This window comes from Macaca thibetana, chromosome 5 (assembly GCF_024542745.1).
Source record: "Macaca thibetana thibetana isolate TM-01 chromosome 5, ASM2454274v1, whole genome shotgun sequence".
Taxonomy (NCBI): Eukaryota; Metazoa; Chordata; class Mammalia; order Primates; family Cercopithecidae; genus Macaca; species Macaca thibetana.
In genome coordinates this window covers 90,019,454-90,036,717 of record NC_065582.1, presented here as the reverse complement: position 1 = coordinate 90,036,717, position 17,264 = coordinate 90,019,454, and the positions used below count along the sequence as shown (strand labels likewise).

The window sequence follows — 17,264 nt, the reverse complement described above, 5'->3', positions numbered from 1 at the left end:
ATGTTGGGAATATTTAGGGGGCCGCTGGGCAACTTATGTTATAATAACTTAGGTACAAATAGAAAGTGGAATTTCATTTTGTAGTCACAGGTTACAATGTTGTATAAGTTCTTATTTAAGACTAAATAACCTAGACTGTGAGAATGTACCAATTTACACTTTGGTCATTGTCTCATAGAAGTCGTAGGACCAAACAATGTCTTCATGAGTTGGGGTGGGATTTTATTCCCAAAGAGGAAGGATATATGTATACCATCCTGAGAGTAATATTTGCCTTATGCATCTTACTTTTAACAGCAATACTGAATAAGCTAAGCCTTAAGATAGCTGTCTGCTTACAGTCTCTTAGAAAGGATTTTCCCTATAGTCTTCTTCTAGAATATTACTTCTGTGTGTAGTTCTTTTCTTGTATAAGACGACCCTGTCACCTTAACCACAATTGATGTGAATGATAGCAGTTATCTAATCCAAGGAAAAGCAACCCATCGTTCAGTCAAAAACCTATGATTTGTCTGGTCATGAAGACTGTTCAACGGAGATAATTGTAGCTAACTAGACTGAAGAATATCACCTTTCTTTGAAAGGAGTTCAACTGTTAGCAAAGGCAAAAACTGAAAGAAAAAGAGAAATGTAATTAGTAGAAGCCTACAAGCAGGAGAAGCCAAGAAGGAGAAGCTAATACGACAGAGGCCATTATGTTGAGCAAAAGAAGAGGGTACACGTATTGGTGACTTATTGGAAGGACAATCAGATTCAGAATAATTGTCTCCATTATAGTGGAGCATACAATGGAGCCATTAGAAGCTACCCAGTTACCAGAACAGCTGGACATCAAGAAGGAATTTTCAATTCTCAAATCATGTTCTGTCCCCTTGAGTCCTGCAGGATAGCTTCAGCATGTCTTTATTCCTGTAACCTACTAAACTCTAGCTACTCCCACATGGCTGCAATGAATTTTACCAGTTTTTAAAAAATCAATACTGATTTAAATAAGTAGGAAAGCGTATTAGTGGGCATTAGTAACAAAGTGAAACAAGACTGACAGAAATCAAAATTTAAGAAAAATAAACTAATAAATATTATTTTTTCCTTCTCTTTCTTTCTTTATTGTGAAGATGAGGTTTTGTTTACTGCCCAAATGGTCTCAAACTCCTGGGCTCAAGCTATCCTTCTGCCTTGGCCTCCCAAAGTGCTGGGATCACGGGTGTGAGCCACCATGCTCAGCCTTCTTTTTTTACTTCTTTTTCCCGCCGATGAAAACTGGAAAAGCTGCTAGACAAATTCTAAAAGAGATGTAACACTGGCAAATATTCTTAGTCTGTGGGTACTGAGCATGAAATTCCAATCTTGGCTTCCAAGTATCTAAGGCAAAAAGAAAAAAAAAATGAGAACAAAAATATTTTAAAATATTTAACTTTTATCTTCATTTATTTTTCCCTTTCCTTCCTCTCATATTAGCCAGATCTGTGCTTTCTTCAAGGGGAAGTCTGTTGTAAGGATGGATGTTGAACTTGCCTGGAAAACTGTCTGGTTTTATTTCAAAAGGCTAAGCCTCAGTAAAGGAGAGAAATAGCGGGAAAAGATAAAATGACTTGCAGAAAGCTGAAGTAAAGAACTTTGCTCAGTTGATAAAACAATATCCCACACACTCGATAATACCAGAGGAACTTGTATTTTGGACATGAGGACCCTGATCCAGATTTGTGGTAGTATTGCTAGGGAGAGAGCAAGAGACCCCAAAGTATGAAATTCTCAGCCTTGGCAAAAAATGCCCATGCTGCAAACCTGGTGTGGAAGCAGCTAAGTGCTACTGGACCTGAAGGGATGATTCAGAAAGAGCATGGACAGGACTATGAAGAGTGGGTCAACGACCAGTGGGTCTTTCTGTTACCTCCTTGATACCCTGGTACTGCATAAGATTCCAGAACCATGAACAGCCGTGGGGAGACTGGCATCAAGCTTGAAGAATGAACAAAGTTAAATTTCTACATGCTGGGTAGAATTGTGGGTGGGGGAGTATTACTCAGAATCAGAAAGTATCTTGATGTACAAAATTTTTTGCATATCTATACCTGAGAACTGATATTTCCCCCCTCCCCACTATACCTGAGTTATCAGAAAAGACAAGAATCAAGCTCACTTCTGAGTTTCAATGGATCACAGTGGTTGCAAGGACAGTTAGGCTCTTTCTAATCATAAGACAAAACGACATGCTCAGGGAATCTTAGGTAATGGGACGTTAAAGTAAAGAAGACAAATTTCTGTCTTACAGCCAGTCCTTTCACCCGTGTTGGAATGAATCTGGAAAGTCATTTGGGATATTACCAGTTCTTGCCATTGTGTTCTCATGCTGCTGTAGATTCCTGTTGCAGTCCTATACCATTCTGGTGACTCAGCTAATCTCTGTAGCTGCTATTCCTGCTACTGAGCAATGAACTGACTTCTCTCCATTGTCTTTCTTAGCTTTTGCCATTCATGGTTTCTGACTACTCTTGGCTTTTATTGTCTCATGGCTTCTGATCATTGCCTTTTCTCTGGGTGAGAAAAGGTTGGCTTTGTTCTTTTCTTTTTTTTTGAATTCTACCCCCGTGATAAACTGCTGACTTATTCTGTGTGTTGTACACTCAGCTTTGTAAGAGAGAATATTGATCCATTCATTCAGTCATGGCCACCTCTGTTGGACAAGGCTATCACTCCTGAATCATTTGCTTATGCCTGGTCCAAGCTGCAGCCAGGGATAGGAGTTCTCAAGCTTTTCTTTCTTTTTTTTTCTTTTTCTTTTCTTTTTTTTTTTTTTTTTTTTTTGAGCTGGCTTCCTCTCTTGCCCAGGCTAGAGTGCAGTGGTGAGATCTCAGCTCACTGCAACCTCTGCCTCCTGGGTTCAAGTGATTCTCTTGCCTCAGCCTCCCAAGTAGATGGGTTACTGGCTTGTGCCACCGAGCCAGGCTAATTTTTATATTTTTAGTAGAGATGGGGTTTCACCATGTTGGCCAGGCTGGTCTTGAACTCCTGACCTCAAGTGATCCACCTGCCTCTGCCCCCAAAGTGCTGGGATTGCAGGTGTGAGCCACCACGCCCGGCCGGTTCTCAAGCTTTTCTGAGCTTACCTCACAAGGAGTTGTAATCGTGGCAGACCCTGTGAGAAGAAGACTAAAAGCAAACACTTATGTATTGCTAACCGTGGGCCAGACATTGTTCTAAATGCTGTATAGTCTGTTCGCCCTTCCAAATAATATACCCATTTTACAGATAAGGAAGCTAAGATGGTTAAAGTTGACAATATTTCAAAGATCACATAGCCAGTAAGCAGCAGAGCTAGGATTCTAGCCAGGCAGTCTAGCTTTTTTTTACAAGCAGTACTCTCTGCTTGTATTCTGTGAAATATCTTTATGTTAGGATCTGTTCCTTTATTTTCTGAATTGAGACCGATAATCCAGCTTTTCAATTAAGCCAAGAATATTCTTACTAAACCGTTGATTGCATTTCAATCTTTGAATATCACTAACAGTATTAGTAAGGAAGATTCTTTCAACAATCCCAGAAATTCATCAAATGCTTACTTCCTAAGTGAAAAAGAAAAAAGAAATGTTATTAGGGTAAATATTTTCTTTCAATGTTATTCAGCATTCCAAACTATCAGGAGCATAACATAATTCTGTTCAGGGACCTGTACTGTTGTTTATTTTCAAAGAGGACAGAAGCCTTAAAAGAGCAGTTTCATTAATATCAGATTTTTCAGAGTCCTCCAAAAATGTTTTATGGCATGTCCTATTCAGTTTTTCTAAATTAGAGACTCAAGTATTTATAGACAATAGCATTGCTTTAAGTAAGATGAAATGATGTTAGGAATCGAAAGCCTATCCTGTTCATCTTTGTAAAAAATATCAGAATAGTGGGAGCTTAAAAAATTAAGACAATTGAACTCATGAAGATAGACAGTAGAATGATGGCTACCAGAGGCTGGGAAAGATAGTTGAAGAGAGAGTGGTTAACAGGTACAAAAATGTAGTTAGAATGAATTAGCACAACAGGATTACTACAGTACAACAATAATCGTACATTTTAACATAACTAAAATAATATAATTGGATTGTTTGTAACACAAAGAAAGGATAAATGCTTGATGTGATGGACACTCCATTTACCCTGATGTGATTACTATGCAATATATGTCTGTAGCAAAATATCTCATGTGCCCCATAAATATATACACCTAGTATGTACTGACAAATTTTTTTAAAAAATTAAAAAATATCAGAATACATGTAATAAACAGTAATGAATATAAAATTACTTGAGAATCCCTAAAGACACATTACTTATATTCTTGTAGTAAAGACTATTATTGGAAAAAAAACTTGCCTAACTGCAGCAAGTGTTTTGAGAAGAAATATGATTTAACTGTAAGATATGGAAGGAGACTGAAATGCATTATTCAATTGCATTATTCATTTTGATGCTGATAAGACTGAGATAAAGCAAAGTGGATGGCTTATGCAATCCCAGGTTGCATATTGCCACTTTTTGAATTACCAAGAGACATTTAATTAAATAGCATCACACAGTCACGGTGGTCGTTCTCACAACAGCAGCTGGACTCACAGCTGGGTGTAGTGGCATTCTCACAAAGGCGTTCTGACCTTGGCAGCATGTCTGACCTCTCCTTTGAGACTTCTCTGCTAGCCCCTGTGGATCTCATCTCTTGCACTGCTTTCAGACATGCCCAGAATAGAGCTGAAATGGAGTCCTGCCATAAATCAAAATCTGTGAATGGATACTATAAAATTCCTAATTTATATGCTATGTGGTGTGTGTTCCTTTGAGAGACATGAAGATATGTAAATAGAGTAACCAGAAAGGACTGATGTAAAAGTACTATTTTGCTAAGAAAAGCAGCAACAGAAATCAGTAAACTCACTTCATGTGAGTGTACCACTAAGCAGTGTGGAACGGCAGCTGGAGAGGGGCTTGTAAGAAGCTGATAAATGTCTATCAAACAGAGGCTTTTCTTTCATTTCCAAGCTGGTTTGGTGTGATGTAGTTGTCTTTCCTGCTGTCTACTTGGAAGACATGACAAATTATTCTGTGTAATTTAAGCCCAAACTGGAAGGTAGGAAAGAATTCCTCTTTCTGGGCCTCTTTCTGCTAAAAGGGTTGTTATGAACTCAAGCAGAATATAAAAGGTTATTTCCTAACACAAAAATGTCATGTTCCTGGAGAATCAAGTTTTTAGATCCTACTAGTCTGTGTGATGTATTACTTTTGCAGTTCAAATGAGAAATAAAGTTTTGCAATGAGGCTTTGGTGTTAATGTACATATCCAATATTCCACAATTTATGGATATTTGTCTTAAGTCTAATTACTCATTTTCCACTTATTTTAAATTTGTCACAAGCACTCAAGACAGAAATCAGAATGGTGCTTATTTTATACCACATCCCTAGACCCACTTTGTAAAAAATTACTTTTAGTTCAACTTGCCTCTATAATCAATCTTAGAACAGTTTTGTAATACATTGTATAATACGTCAGCAGAAATCAATTCAAGCAACCCTTCAGCATCTCCTGCTAACCTCAAAGGAACAGCAGATGACACCACTTGCCATTTTAATTTGTTAAATGGTATTGAGGAAAACCAGATATGCAACACATATTTCCAATTAAACTTTGTAATGCTTGGTTGATATTTATCTGAGGCATTGCATTTTAGATGGTAGAATTGTAGTAGCACAAAATTTTAGTCAACTAATTTTGAGGCTGAATTGTAGAATGAAACATGTTGTTTTCTGTGAAAAGTAGAAAGGATAGTACCTGCAGTGTGTTAGGCTTGTGAGTCCAGAACTCTTTCTCATGTTACTTTTTAGAAATGCTGATGTAGAATTCTCCATTGTTATATCTGAACTGAAATCTAGACCTTGTAATAAATTAAAAAGAAATAGAAAAGTTTGGACAAATAATGTGGGCATTACATTATTGTAAATAGCATACTATGTAAGTTTAAAAATAATGTTCCTTCTTTTAAAAATAGCTTTTCCCCTTCTTTTAAAATTATTTTAAATTAACACATAATTGTATGTACTTATGATGTTCAGTGTGATATTTCAATTCATGTAGACAATGTGTAATGATAAAATCAACCCCTTAATTTATAAAAAAAAAATTTTTTTTTGAGAAACGGTCACACTCTGACACCCAGGCTGGAGTGCAGGGATGCGATCACGGCTCATTGTAGCCTCAACCTTCTAGGCTCAACCAATCCTCCTGCCTCAGCCTCACGTAGCTGGAACCACAGGTGTGTGCCACCACACCCAGCTAATTTTTGTATTTTTTGTAGAGACAGGAGTCTCACCACGTTGCCTAGGCTGGTCATGACTCCTAACCTCAAGCGACCCTCCCACCAAGGCCTCCCAAAGTGCTAGGATTACAGATGTGAGCCACTGCACCTGGCCTCAACCCCTTAATTTTAAGAAAGTACATATTCGTTAATTGATACTAGAAAATTTGGAAAAGTATAAAGAAAAAAACTGTCGTTGTCCAACTAAAGATAGGTATTATCTATATTTAGGTATGTTTCCTCTCTCTATATTTTTTTTTCTTGAGATGGAGTCTTGCTGTGTTGCCCAAGTGGCAGTGCAGTGGCACAATGTTGGCTCACTGCAACCTCCACCTTCTGGGTTCAAGTGATTCTCCTGACTCAGCCTCCCGAGTAACTGGGATTATAGGCGTGCACCACCACGCCTGGCTAATTTTGTATTTTTAGTAGAGATGGGGTTTTGCCATGTTGGCTAGGCTGGTCTCGAACTCCTGACTTCAAGTGATGCCCCTACCTCGGCCTCCCAAAGTACTGGGATTACAGGAGTGAGCCACCGCGCCTGGCCTTTCCTTTATACTTATTCTTTTGTTTTGCGTTGTGTGTTTCATTTATTATATTATTATTATTGTTTTAGAACTAGGATTTCACTGTGTTACCTAGGCTGCACTTCAGCTCCTGGGATCAAATGATATTCCTGCTTCAGCTTCCTGAGTACCTGGAATTACATGTGCATGTTCCACTGTGCCTGGCTGTGATTGTGTTTATTTTTAGAAAATTTTTTAATTCTTGCCTTTTCAGTTAACAATATATAATAGCATTTCTCTATGAATGCTAATATATACCTTTACAAAGAAATTTAAAATATAGTACAATTTTACATTACTTGCAGTTTCCATGATTTATTTATCTAGTCTCAGATCTTTTTAGGTTGACCTAAGTTTTCACTTTCATAAAGTATGCTATTATATCTTTATGTATGGAAAGTACTCTTAATTTTGAATTTTAGATTTTATATTTAGGCTTTTTTCTCAGAAAGGAAATGAAATTTAAAGATTCATTCAAAAAATGTGTTATCATCAGAAATCTATGACAATGCTTTGCTTTGTGGCAGGCTTGCCAGCATTGAATAGCATCACGTATGTGTATATATGACTTCCTATTAAACATGGTAAAATGACCATATACATTTATTTTCTCCTCTACTCAAAATTTTATTAAAGAGGCAGCAAAAGAGTAAAATATATGTACAGACCCATAAAATCAAAGAAAATGAGAGTGAAATAGGAGATCTGGAGCACAGAAAGCTGTGACTTTAGAAGCTGAGTAGGAGAATAAAAGAAAAATAGATAAACTCTTCTGAGTCTCCTAGCCTCAAACACAGACAGTCAGATGTATGCCTTTTTGGCATGAAATAGGAGAGTTTTTTTTTCTTTTTTGAATTACAATATTAGGAGAAAGAACAACCAAATAACAATATTCTGGGCTCCCAGTACAATTTCCAGCTTTTTGTCCGAAATATTCAAACAAAAACTTGGAGAAAACAAAGGACAGAAATAGAAAAGAGCTTAGAAACCATATGGCACATGAAGAAGTAATAGAATATATGTGTAATTGAAATTTATTTTTAAAATTTCAGTATAAATTGATAATTACATATATTTGTGGGGTACAAAATGATGTTACGATTTATGAATATGATGTGGAAAAATTAAACCAAGTTAATTAACATATTTATCACTTCAAAAACTTATTATCTTTTGTGGTGAGAACATTTGAAATTTGCTTTGTTAGCAATTTTGAAATATACAATACACTATTATTAACTATGCTCACCACCCTGTGCAATAGATTTTTTTAAAACCACCTTATTCCTCTTGTCTAACTGAGACTTGTAGCCCTTTGACCATCATCTCCCCATGTCCCCCACCCTCCAGCATCTCATTACCATTCTACTCTCTACTTCTATGAATTTGATTGTTTTAGATTTCATATCTAAGTAAGAACAAACAGTAATTTGTCTTTCTGTGCCAGACTTATTTCACTTAGCATAATGCTCTCTAATTCCATCTAAGTGGTTGAAAATAACTGAAAGCTGAATGGTATTCCACTGTGTGTATGTGCCACATTTTCTTTATTCATTCTTCTGTTGGTGGACACTTAGATTGATTCCATAATATTGCTGCTGTGAATAACACTGCAATGGTCATGGAAGTACAGATATTTCTTTGACACATTGATTTCAAAATTTTTGAGTAAACACCCAGAATTGGATTACTGGATCATATTGAATTCTATTTTTAATTTTTGAGAAACCTCTACACAGTTTTCCATAATGGCTGCGTTAATTTACACTCCCACCAACAATTTTACAGGGGTGCCTTTTTTCCACATCCTTGCCAACATTTATCTTTTGTCTTTTTGAGACTAGCCATTCTGACATATGTGAGGTGCTTTGTAGTTTTAATGTGCATTTCTCTAATGATTAGTGAAGTAGAACATTTTTTCACCTATCTACTGGCCATTTGTACATCTTCTTTTTTTTGAGAAATATCTATTCAAGGTCCTTGTCCCCACCAACCTTTTTTTGAGACAGGATCTTGCTCCTAAGCTGGAGTGCAGTGGCACCATCATAGTTCACTGTAGCATCAAACTCCTGGATTCAAGCAATTCTCCCTCATCCTCCAGAGTAGCTAGGACTACAGGTATGAACCACTGTGCTTGACCTTTTTGCCTATTTTTAAATTGAATTTTTTTGTTTTCTTACTATTGAGTTCCTTATATATTTTGAATACTACCTCCTTTTGGATGTAGCGCTTTGGCTTACAAATGTTTTCTCCCAATCTGTAGGTTGAGTCTTCACGCTATTCATTGTTTCTTTTGCTGTGCAGAAGTTTTTTAATTTGATGACATCACATTTGTCTACTTTTGCTTTTATTTCATGTGCTTTGGGAACCAACTCAAAAAAAAAAAAAAAAAAAATCATGTCCGGAAAAATGTTACAAAGTTTCTCTTCTATGTTTTCTTTCAGTAGTTTTACAGTTTCTGACCTTTAACCCACTTTGGGTTGATTTTGTATACAGCGTGAGGTAAGGGTCCATTTTCATTCTTCTGCACATAGATATCCAGTTTTCTCAGCACAATTTCTTGAAGAGACTATCCTTTTCCCACTGTGCATTTTTGGCAGTTTTGCTGAAAATCAATTGACTGTACATGTGTGAGTTCATTTCTGGGATCTCTGTTCTGGTCCATTGATTAATGTATCTATTTTTTTTATTCCCAGTACTACGCTGTTTGGGTTACAATTGCTATATAGTATATTTTGAAGTCAGGTTACTGTGGTGCCTCCAGCTTTGTTCTTTTTACTCATCATTGCCTTGGCTATTCTGTTGTTGTTGTTTTTTTTTTTTAATGGTTCCATATGAATTTTAGGATTATATTTTCTTAAATGACATTGGAATTTTGATAAAGATTGCATTACATCTGTAGATTGATTTGAGTAGTATGGACATTTTAACAATATTAATTCTTCTAATTCTTCTAATCCATGAACATGGGGTATTTTTCCATTTATTTGTGCCTTTTAAATTTCTTTCCTCAACTTTTTTTTTCATGAAAATCAAACTATCTTGTGCACCCAAAGACACTATCAACAAAGTAAAAGGCAACTCACAGTATGGGAGAAAACATTTACGAGTCATAGAGCTGATAAGGGATTAATATCCAGAAAATATAGTAAATTCCTAAAACTCAACAATAACAACAACAAAAACAACATGTTTAATGCCACTTGACTATTTAAAAATGGTTAAAGTAGTAAATTTTATAATTTTACCATAATAAAAAAATTGGAAAAAAACTTATAGGATATCCAAGGTTTCAACTATATTCTCAACACTTATACCACTGTATCCGCTGACTCCCTTTCCCAGCCCAAGTGTGTGTAAAAAAAAAAAAAAAATGATGAAAACACTAAAGAATGCTGCAACTTCTTAAATGAGTTAACATATTTAAAGTCTCTCATCCGTAGTAAGCGTTCATAAAATGTTAGTTATTATTCTACAGATGCTAATTTTTTAGGAACAGGTAGAGGCATTTTTTCAAATTCATTTATTTATTTAATTTTTTTTTTGAGATGGAGTCTTGCTTTGTCACCCAGGCTGGAGTGCAGTGGTGTCATCTTGGCTCACTACAACCTCCGCCTCCCAGGTTCATGCAATTCTTATGCCTCAGCCTCCCAAGTAGCTGGGATTACAGTCATGCGCCACCATGCTCGGCTAATTTTCTATTTTTAGTAGAGACAGGGTTTCGCCATGTTGCCCAGGCAGGTCTCTAACTCCTGACCTCAAGTGATCCACCCTCCTTGGCCTCCCCATGTGCTGGGATTACAGGTGTGAGCCACCGTGCCCGGCCATTTTTTCAAATTTAAAAATAAGTTGCAATCTCGTTATAGAAAAGTATATTATAATCCAAGAGAAAGTATAACAAATAGGATGGAGCAATCCTTTATTTTTTACACACTTTGACAAAAACGTTTTCAGTAAACAATGTTTGCTGTGGAGAATAGAGAACATGAAAATCAGCCTCCAGCCATTAGCAGCTGCTCTGCTCAGGGCCTAGGATCCCCTTGCCAAATCCGTGAGGTGGAGAGGTATACTTCCTTTACTAGCTTGTTCTGTTGCTTCTGGATGGTACTCACACATCACATTGTTTCCTGCCAAAACAAACACTATGAAATCATCAGATTTTATCTTGTACTCTTTCTCTGCCCGGATACTATGGATTCCTTATGCACATTCTTTCCATTCTTTTTCAAGCCCATGGCATTGAGCAGGAATCTTGTAGGGCTGTTCAGCACTTTGGATTGTCATCCATCAGTCTATGTTAGGCCAGACCTTTTTTGCACATCCAAGAAAGGCATGGGCTGGGCATGGTGGCTCATACCTGTAATCCCAGCACTTTGGGAGGCGGAGGAAGGAGGATCACTTGAGTCCAGGAGTTCGAGAACAGCCTGGGCAACATAGTGAGTCCTCGTCTCTACGAAAAGTAAACAAAATTGGCCAGGTGTGGTGACATGCACCTGCAGTCCCAGTTACTTGGGAGGCTGAGGTGGGAAGATGGCTTGAGCCCAGGAGATTGAGGCTCCAGTGAGCTGAGATTACACCACTGCACTCCAGCCTGGGTGATACAGTGAGACCCTGTTGGAGGAGAAGCAGGAGAAGGAGAAAGTTTGTGGAATTTAGTGGAATTTATTTTTATTTATTTATGTTACTATTATTTTTTGAGACAGAGTCTCGCTCTGTCTCCCAGACTGGAGTGCAATGGCACGATCGCAGCTCACTGCAACCTCCACCTCCTGGGTTCAAGCAATTCTCCTGCCTCAGCCTCCCAAGTAGCTAGGAATACAGGCACCCGCAACCATGCCCAGCTACTGTTTTCTTGTGTTTTTAGTAGAGATGGGTTTTCGTCATGTTTGCCAGCCTGGTCTCAAACTCCTGACCTCAGGTGATCCACCCACCTCGGCCTCCCAAAGTGCTGGGATTACAGGCATGAGCCACCATGCCCGGCCAGGAGGTTATTTTTAACATGTGTTGTAATGAGAGGTATTGGCTAAGAATTTTCAAAATCTGGCAAGAGACATTCATCCAAAGCATTCGTAAGCTCTAGACTCCAAGCGGGATAAATACAAAGAAAATCACATCTATGTACAAATATAGCAAAACTACTGAAAGCCAAAAACAAAGAGAGAAATCTTAAAACCATTTGGAAGAAAAAAAAATTACTTTTGAATAAGCAATAAGACTAACATCAAACTTTTAAACAAGAAGTATGAATAAAAAAAGACAGAAAAAGTGTGAAAACCAAGAGACATTGGAATAATAACAGTAAAGTCCTTTTCAGGAGGGAGCACTTCCAGGAGTCAGCCTTTATATCTTTATTTTTCTTTTCGCTTTGCTTCAAAGTTATTTTTTAAATCATGAAACCACAGGACACAGAGCAAAGTAAATTTTTAAAATTGAAATATAATTAATCTACCATAAAATACAGCATTTTGCAGTGTACAATTCAATGACTTTTAGCATATTTACAAAGCTGTATAACTATCATCACTATCTAACTCTAGAATATTTTTACCACCCAAAAAGAAACCTTTAGTCACTCCCCATTTTCTCCTCCCCTAAACCCCTAGAAATCACTGATTTATTTTTTATGGATTTGCCTGTTCTGGATATTTCATAGAAATGGAATCATAAAATATGTGGTTTTTTAAATGTTTGGCTTCTTTCACTTATTATAATGTTTTTCAGATTTATCTGAGTTGTAGCATGTATTCATTTCTTCATATGGCTGAATGATATAAATTATAGGGATATAGCACTTGCTTAAAAAAAAGTCCACTCATGGGTGGGAGGAGGGTGAGGATTGAAAAACCACCTACCAGGTAGAATGCTGATTACCTGGGTGACAAAATTAACGCTACACCAAACCTCCATGACACACAATTTACGCATGTAACAAACCTGCACATGTACCCCCTGAACCTAAAATAAAAGTTGGAAAGGCAAATAAAATAAAATGTTCTTAATCACTAGGAAAAAGCAAAGTCCATTCATCACTGGATGGATATTTGGTTTGTGTCTTAGTCTTTTTAGGCTCCTGTAACAAAAGACTTTAAACTCGGTAATTTATAAACAACAGAAGTTTATCACTCACAGTTCTGGAGGTGAGAAAGCCCAAGCTCAAGGTGCCAACTGATTCAGTGTCTGGTGAGGGCCCACTAGTCATTGATGGTGCCTTCTATGTATCCTCACATGGTGGAAGGGGTAAAGAAACTCCTTTGGGTCTCTTTTCTTTTGTTTTCTTCCTTCCTTCCTTCCTTCCTTCCTTCCTTCCTTCCTTCCTTCCTTCCTTCCTTCCTTCCTTCCTTCCCCTCCTTCCTCCTCTCTCTTCTTTCTCTCTCCTTCTTCTTTCTTTCTTTCTTTCTTTCTTTCTTTCTTTCTTTCTTTCTTTCTTTCTTTCTTTCTTTCTTTCTTTCTTTCTTTCTTTCTTTTCTTTCTTCCTTCCTTCCTTCCTTCCTTCCTTCCTTCCTTCCTTCCTTCCTTCCTTCCTTCCTTCTTTCCTTCCTTCCTTCCTTCCTTCTTTTTCTTCCTTTCTTTCTTGAGACAGAGTCTCACTCTGTCGCCCAGGCTGGAGTGCAGTGGCGAGATCTTGGCTCACTGCAACCTCTGCCTCCTGAGTTCAAGCGGTTCTCCTGCTTCAGCCTCCCAAGTAGCTGGGATTACAGGTGTGCACCACCACACCTGACTAATTTTTATATTTTTAGTAGAAACAAGGTTTCACCATGTTGGCCAGGCTGGTCTCAATCTCCCGGCTTTGGGCCTCTTTTATAAGAGTACTAATCCCTTTTATGTGGATGAAGCCCGCATGCCCTAATCACCTCCCAAAGGCACCACTTCTTAATACCATCACATTAGGGATTAAGTTTCAGCAGATGAATTTTGTGGAGACACAAACATTTAGACCATAGCAGATTATTTTCATGCTTTGAAAAATAAATGTATGAGTTTATTTCTGAACTCTCAATTATATCCCACTGATTCATGCCTATTTATAAGCCTGTATGTTCTTTTTCTTGATAGTAGTTATCTACTCCTGATATTTATTTGATTATTGTCTGAACCTTCAAACACATAAATTCTATGTTGTCTACTGCTCATTGGTGTATCTCGAGAACCTAGAACAGTGCTTGTAATGTCGTAGGTGCTCAATAAATACATGATAAAGTTGAATTTTGGACATATTCTTCCATTTTTAATAATTTTTAAATATAATTTTAGAAAATTCTAAATATCCAATTGTATTTCTTCTAGTTATTTTTTGGCTAATCTTATTATCTTTAATTTTTTACTTTTGCTCTTCAATTCATCATTTAAGTTTTTTTCCAAATTGTTAACTAATTTTTCTAAAATTATTTATTTAATCATTCTTCCCTTTTACATGAATTTGTCATATTTTCATTAGACATCATATATGAAGAAATCATCATATATAGGAGAGGATAGGGAGAAACTAACTGCAAAGCAGATGAATTATAACTTGAACTATGGCCAAGCATGGTGACTCACACCTGTAATCTCAGCACTTTGAGAGACTGAGACGAGAAGATAGCCTGAGCCCAGGAGTTTGAGACCAGGTTGGGCAACAAAGCAGGATCTCTTCTCTACAAAAAAGAAAAAAAGGAAAAAAAGAAAAAGAGAGCAAGAAGAACTTGAACTCTTGAACTCAGATATTCTTATTTTTCCCACTCTGCTTTCTAGACTGTTTTGTCCTTTGGGACTATATTATTATTATGGTAGTATCTCTATATGGTAGAATTAGGCTTTTCATTTAATTTATATCTCTTCCATAATTTTGTGGCTATCTTTGCCTTCTTCAAAAAAATTATTTAAAACATTGCAATACAATTAACAAAACAATGTTTCTCACTGGTTTTGTAGTTGTAACTAACCTATATATTAAGTTGGGACAAACCGATAATTTTTTTTCTTTTTTTTTTTTCCTGAGACAGAGTCTGTCTCTGTCACTCAGGCTGGAGTGCAGCGGCATGATCTCGGCTCACTGCAACCTCCGCCTCCTGGGTTCAAGCGATTCTCCTGCCTCAGCCTCCGGAGTAGCTGGGACTAAAGGTGACGCCACCACACCCAGTCAATTTTTGTATTTTTAGTAGAGATGGGGTTTTGCCATGTTGGCCAGGTTGATCTCAAACTCCTGACCTCAGGTGATCCAACTGCCCCAGCCTCCCAAAGTGCTGGGATTACAGGCATGAGCCACTGTGCCTAGTCTCAAGCTGACATTTTTTGAAAAATTTGTCTTCCTGTATATAAATATGTGTCCTTCCATTTATTTAAGTCTCTCAATAAAGTATTCTAAATGTTTTCATCTGATATTAATCCATTTCTCAACAAGCTACTCGTTGGTATTTTTAAAATTGCTATTATAAAAGACATATTGGCCGGGTGTGGTGGCTCACGCTTGTAATCCTAGTACTTTGGGAAGCTGAGTAGAGTGAATCATTTGAGCCCAGGAGTCCAAGACCAGCCTGGGCAACATGGTGAAACCCCCATCTCTACAAAAACTACAAAAAATTAGCCGGGTGTGAGGATGTGTGGCTATAGTCCCAGCTACTTGAGAGGCTTAGGTGGGAGGATCACCTGAGCCTGGGGAGGTCGAGGTCTCAGTTAGCCATGATTGTGCTACTGTGCTCCAGCCTGGGCACAACAGAATGAGACCCCATCTCAGAAGAAAAAAGAAAAGAAAAGAAAAGAAATATTCTTTGTTATTTTTCTTAGTTTGTTATATCTACTAGATGTTCTTTACAAAGTGAGAAAATCATCCTCTTAAAAGCACTAATAAGGCGGGGGGTGGTGGCTCACACCTGTCTGACTTCAGGAGTTCGAGACAACCCTGAGCAACATGGTGAAATCTTGTCTCCATTAAAATACAAAAAAATTAGCCGGGGTGGTGGGTGCACCAGTAGACCCAGCTACGCAGGACAGGAGGCTGAGTCATGAGAATTGCTAGAACCCAGGAGGCAGAGGTTGCAGTGTGTTGAGATCACTCCATTGCACTCCAGCCTGGGCAACAGAGAAAGACTCCGTCTCCAAAAAAAAAAAAAAGCACTAACAGATGTTTATCAGCTAATATTTATTGAAAATCCATTTCTGACATGGTTTTAAATGCAAATTTCATATTTTAAATATTTTAAGAACCTGTGTTATGTGTAAGGCACATCATCATCCCTGATGATGATTCCACATACACATTGGTAATTTAAGACTAACAGAAATTTTGTTATTCATATAATGTAATCAAAACCGCTATTAAAATGCATTCAGTTCTTTATAATTTAATAAGAACAAGATGCCTTTGTTCAGAATTAAAAACAGCCTGTCATAATCTGTTTTTTAAAGAAAATTTAAAAAGCATATTCTGGAAAGGCACTCTATGACAATACAGTAAAGGAAATACTGACTTTTAGAGGGTCTTCAGCAAAGCATGCTAATTCTATTGCAATTCCTTGGTAAGAACCGTTATTGGAGATGCAATTTACCATGTCCATTGTCTAATGATCCCATGGATATTGAATATACGCACACAGAGATATATTTTATGTAGCTCACAGCTGAAATGTGCATTTGTGCAACTCTGTTCTTCTGTTATTTTGTTACTCTGTACACATAGACATCCAAAAATGAATGTACAAGTATATAACCTTTGTTTGTTAATTGTAAAAACTATTTTTCAGTAGAATTAAAATATGCATATGCTAAAATTAAAGCATTTCAATCAAAGTCAAGCTATCTCCTCGGAATAGGTCAGACAATTTTCACAACATCTGTGGGTCAGGCACTGGCTCTGCCCATAATTAAAAAAATAGTTTATTGTACTATACACTAGAAAAATGCATCAAGTTAGCATACATAAAGCATTATTTTATAAATATCTTGCATTGGGTAGGCAACATTTCTTGAAACAATCTGAAACTTACAGAAAAGTTGTAAATATAGTACAAAAATTACTTTTTCTTAAACCGTTTGAGAGTAAATTGCCAGCCTGATGTCCCATCAGTTCCTCATACTTCAGAGTATATTTTCTACAACTGGGACATTCTCCTAAATAGCTAAACACTACTAAAAAAAATCAAGAAATTACCATTGGTACTTTACTACCATCTAATCCTCAGACCTCGTTCAAGTTTCACCAAATGTTGGAATAATGTCCTTTAGAGCAAAAGGATCGATTTCAGAACCGTGTCTTAATTGTTAATATCACGTCTCATTAGTGTCCTTCAGCCCTGTCTTAGTTCAGATGGAATGGCTTAAACAATCAGCATTTATTTCTTACAATTCTGGAGGCTGAGAAATCCAAAATCAAGGCACCTGCAGATCTGAT

The 17,264-nt window shown here is 37.1% G+C and overlaps 2 protein-coding genes and 1 non-coding gene across 3 annotated transcripts in view; 1 reads left to right on the top strand and 2 right to left on the bottom strand.

The window, feature by feature from the left end:
* The window catches only part of METAP1 (methionyl aminopeptidase 1), a 99,963-nt gene that overhangs the window by 3,146 nt on the left and 79,553 nt on the right, over nt 1-17,264 (top strand). The gene's annotated exons all lie outside the window — the stretch shown is intronic.
* Nucleotides 1-17,264, bottom strand: part of EIF4E (eukaryotic translation initiation factor 4E) — a 151,003-nt gene that overhangs the window by 80,869 nt on the left and 52,870 nt on the right. The window lies entirely within an intron of this gene.
* On the bottom strand, nt 1,242-1,303 carry LOC126955841 (U7 small nuclear RNA). The gene has a single exon (XR_007726128.1). It is a non-coding gene; the product is annotated as a U7 small nuclear RNA (small nuclear RNA).